Below are 5,000 nucleotides of genomic sequence, written 5' to 3'. Positions count from 1 at the left end.
GTGTGTGTGTGTGTGCATGCATGCATGTCTATGAATTGTTTTGTGTTTCTTTGCATGTCTATCTGTTTGTCTCTGTATGTTTATGTGAGTTTAACCCTAACCCTGTGTGTGTGTGTGCGTGTTTGTGTTAGTGCATGTGTGTCTCTTTATGTGTGTGTGTGCGTATGTGTGTGCATGTGTGTGTGTGGGTGTGTGTCTCACGTCACACAGCCCTTGGCTGGGCCCAGAGGTTTCCTCAACCACTAACATCGTGTGCAGCGGCTGCCGCTTACCAGCACCTCGTCGCCACGCCAACCAGCACTGTTAACACTCCCACCAGACCCCCGACCAGAACACAGCCCACTTCCCACTAGCACTACCCCCTGCCCAGACCCCCGACCAGAACACAGCCCACTTCCCACTAGCACTGCCCCCTACCCAGACCCGGACACAGACCCCCGACCACCACACAGCCTCAAACAACCATGTGGGCAGTGGAGAGCTCTCTGACCAGTAACGCCCACCACACACACACCAAGACACATGCAGAGCAAGACACGTACACACACATGTACACACACATGTACACACACAAAGACACACACACACACACACACACACACATATAGTTACATACATAAATAAACACATACCCACACACACACACACACACACACCACACACACATACATACAGATACATGCATATATAAACACAATCCCGACCACCCACCCCCACACACACACACACACACACACACACACACTCTCACCAATCACATCTCCTTAATACTCCTGAAGTGCATGCTTCTTTAAACACACACACACACACACACACACACACACAATCTGACTCTGACCACAGGAGGCGTGCTTGCGTGGTGCCACCATGGTTCTGTCACCTCCTATGCGCGGCCTGTCATCAATGAAGTGTAATGGAAACAGAAAGCCTTGTATACCGTGTTATTACTGCCTGGCTATTATCAAACAGGAAGCCCACATCCCCCATCAGCAACAGCTGAGCAGAGACACAGTAGAGCCACCTATAAAAGCCTATTGGTTTAAGCAGCCACTCCCTGTCTATTAGGTCAAAATGACATTTAATGAGGCCTATTAGCAGCGCTCCGAATCAGCACTGCACCCACAGTAGGCTAATGGCACCAATAACTCTCTCTCTCTCTCTCTCTCTCTTTCTCTCGCTCTCGCTCTCTCTCTCTCTCTCTCTTTCTCTCTCACACTCTCTCTCTCTCTCTCTCTCTGTCTCTCTCTCTCTCTCTCTCTCTCTGTGCCAGAGACACGTGAAAACAAATAATAGCGCACACAAATGGGGAGGAAACACCAACCCGCACATGTGTGTGCGTGCTCACGCACACATATGTGCGGGTTGCACACACACACACACACACACACACACACACACACACACACACACACACACACACACTCATCACACATATAGCCCCATACAACGCTCACATACATGTTAGCGCACACATATAGCCACATACACACACCCACCAACACACACACAAACACGCACACAAACACACAACCACACACACGACCACAATGTACACACACACACTAGGTTGGTGGCACAGCGGCAAACCACAGGTTAACCGGGAGCTGTCAGCCCATTAGGCACAATGAGAGCCGCAGGAACCAAGTTGGCCTCCAGCTAATACCCCAGCAGCCCTAGGGACCCCACCAACGACAGGCCGTCCACATCTGTCCCACACTGGCACCATAGCAGCACCCTGACTCAGGCAGCATATGCTGGGGCTAACAGTGATCACATAGCATCACGCTATGGATGCTACTGCTACTACACAATAGGCCTCTGCAATATCGCAAACCCTCATCAACTCACTCACTATAATCACGACAACAAAAGCAACAACATGATTCATTCAAAAAAGTCGGACAGGGTCAAGGGGGGGGGGGGGGGTTTGATCTCAGCTGTTTAGTGCCGGGTTCGATTCCCTGGGTTGCAGGCAGACATCATTGAGCCGGACGCCCTTATCCATTAACTACGGCTCAATGACATTCATCTGAACTCCCTGCAAGTCGCTTTGGATGAAATGACCAAATGAACATACAGAGACTACAGGTGGATTACAACCGGGGATACTGTCTGATTACGATCCAAGAATGCAAGTGCTGTGAGTGTGGCGTCTGCTGGTGACAGCGGAACCCTCCCACTTTGGGTCTGCAGCACAGGGACCACAGAGGAAGCGCGGCGGTCCCATCAAGCTGACCCATGTGGCGGCCATACGGCCGCGCGACTCCACCAGACACACCGGGAACTCAAAGCCCGTCCTGCGGGCGGACGCCCGCAGCAACGACAAGCAGGGCAGCGACGGTTCCTCCACTCGCGTCTCGGAGCTCTCGGAGAACCACCGCTGGGAGATGTTGAATGTGAGTGCATTCAACATCTCATGTTGAGAGTGAGCACAAAATACAGTCAAATACTTTGCGTCGTGAGCAATTCCCGAGCCCGCATAACACAGCTCTGAGATGAGCTCACGTCTGGACTGTGTTGAAGTTTATTCTGATCGTCAGCGTGTTTCCAGCAGCAGCGACCCTGCTTTTATTTTGTGTTTTTCCCCAATTGAGGAAGACAGTGAGTGCTTGTGTTTTATCAGGCTTAGGCGGCCCCCGACTGTTGGTCCTCTGCAGGTTCCTCTGGGGCCCCCTCCTTGGTCTCTGGCCCCGTTGTAGCAGGGGCCCCCTAATGACCTCTCATTTCACACAAAATAGAGCCGTAATGGTCGCCGCGGCCCACGGGACTCAATGAAGCGTTCAGAGATAGAATCACAACACCGGAGACAGCATGCGCTGTAAAGAAGCAAAGAGGCCATGAGAGGAGAGAGAGTGTGTGTGTGTGTGTGTGTGTGTGTGTGTGTGCTCACGTGTGCTCACTGTGTCTGTGTGTGTGTGTGTTTCGCTGCCCTTCGACCTCTGCTTAATGACCCCCTGAGAGGGGAAACAAGTGTTTTTTTAAGGAAAAATACACCGGCCTGCTACAATTCTTTAGACCACTTAAGAACAAACCAAAGAAGGCCAGGGGTCTCCCAATGTGACATACTTTTCTCATTCAGTGCATGGATCAATTTCACCACCATCGGAAACATCCTGTCTGCTTAAAGGGAAGACATATATATATATATATATATATATATATATATATATATATATATATATATATATATATATATATATATATATATAGATATGAATATAGATATATAGATATAAAATATTCTAGACATAAAATATATATATAGAGAATAGATAATAGATAATAAGCCAGTAATTCATAGTCATCATTATGGTACAACCACAGATAAGACATACAGTATGTATTCTGCATTTGGGTGTGTGTGTTTTTGGTGCCTTAACGGCCATTCATGTGCATGGGGGAGTCTAAAAAAAGAAAGCTTCCTGGTCCCAGAATGAGAGGTTTTTGTTGAGAATAAATGGGGGCTTTCATAAACAAATTCCAGTTGGACCTCCATCCGCTAGCCACCAAATAACAGCAGTTGTTTAGAAGTTGTCTGAGGGGGGACAGCAGATGCACAGGAAATGCTTTTGATCAAACACCATGGCGGGGCGAGGGAGCCAGGGAGTGAACGAGAGAGAGAGACAAAGACATAGAGAGAGAGAACAGAGAGAAAGAAAGATAGAAAGAGAGAGAGAGAGAGAGCGAGAGAGAGATAGTGAGAGATAGAGAGAGAGAGAGAGAGAGAGAGAGAGAGAGAGAGAACTGAGAGAGAGAGAAGAGACAGAGCGAGACAGACAGACAGACAGACAGACAGACAGACAGACAGACAGACAGAAAGAGAGCGAGCGGGAGATAGCGAGAGAGAGAGAGAGAGAGCGAGGGAGAGAGAGAGAGAACAGAGAGAGAGAGAACAGAGAGAGCGGGAGAGAGAGAGAGAACAGAGAGAGAGGGAGACAGACAGAAAGACAGACAGATGAGGGTATAGAGGGGGATAGAAGGGGGAAGAAAGAGACAAACAGACTAGCAAAGCCGAAGAGAAAATAATAAGGAGAAACGCAGAGCAATTCTGAGGGACTTTGTAAGCGCAGTAACCCTGTAATTATTCAACAGTTTGTTGGACGGATACATCAAAATAGAAGGAAAAGGAAAGAACCCAAGAAGCACGGCGCTACGAAGAGACACCGCAGCACGGCGGCCAAACGACAAACCGGCACAGCGATAAATAAATACCAAAATAAAAGCGTGGGGGAGGGGGAGGGGGGGGAGGGAGCGAGTGATTTTGATTGCGTGTTTACGCGCCTGACCATAAACATATTCCCCTCTGAGGACATGCTAACGCCTTTGTTGAATGAGCGAGGGAGTCCGAGCCCGGTTCAGGACATTTCAGTCCGTTTTTTTCTTTCTTTTCCTTCCTCTCTCTCTCTCTCTCTCTCTCTCTCTCTCTCTCTCTCTGTGCATGTGAGGTCTTTTCTCCCGGCGCCGGCAGATCGGCCCGGTCCCACGGCGGTACCCACCCCCGCCCCTCTCCTCGTCGGGGCTCCTCTGTGTCTCTCTGTGGGACCCCCCTCAAACCACCAAACCCCCCAATATTCTCTGCAGGGTGCCAGATGCGACAGGGCTTAGCTGCTGGAGTGTGTGTGAGTGTGTGTGTGAGAGTGTGTGTGTGTGTGTGTGTGTGGGTGTGTGTTGTGTGTGTGTGTGTGTGTGTGTGTGCGTGTGCGTGTGTGTGTGTGGTGTGTGTGTGTGTGTGTGTGTGTGTGTGTGTGTGTGTGTGTGTGCATGTGTGTGTTGTGCTGTTGGGGATATTTGTTGTTTCATTGGGACGCCACAAGATGAGAAAGTTTTTCTATTTTTTTATGAATAGGGAGGAGGGTTTTGGGAGAAACAGCTGCATGCCAGACTAGTTGGCATTAACTGGCTATAGTAAAGTGTTTTTTTCCCTCTTTGGTTGTTTTTATATGGCCTATTAAAATAAGCTGATGCTAGCACTCTGCTACTCCTTGTTCCCTTTCAGAAAT

This window comes from Pollachius pollachius (assembly GCF_949987615.1).
Source record: "Pollachius pollachius genome assembly, chromosome: 16".
NCBI lineage: Eukaryota > Metazoa > Chordata > Actinopteri > Gadiformes > Gadidae > Pollachius > Pollachius pollachius.
The sequence above is the reverse complement of the archived record's forward strand: the minus strand, read 5'-3'. Positions refer to the sequence as shown.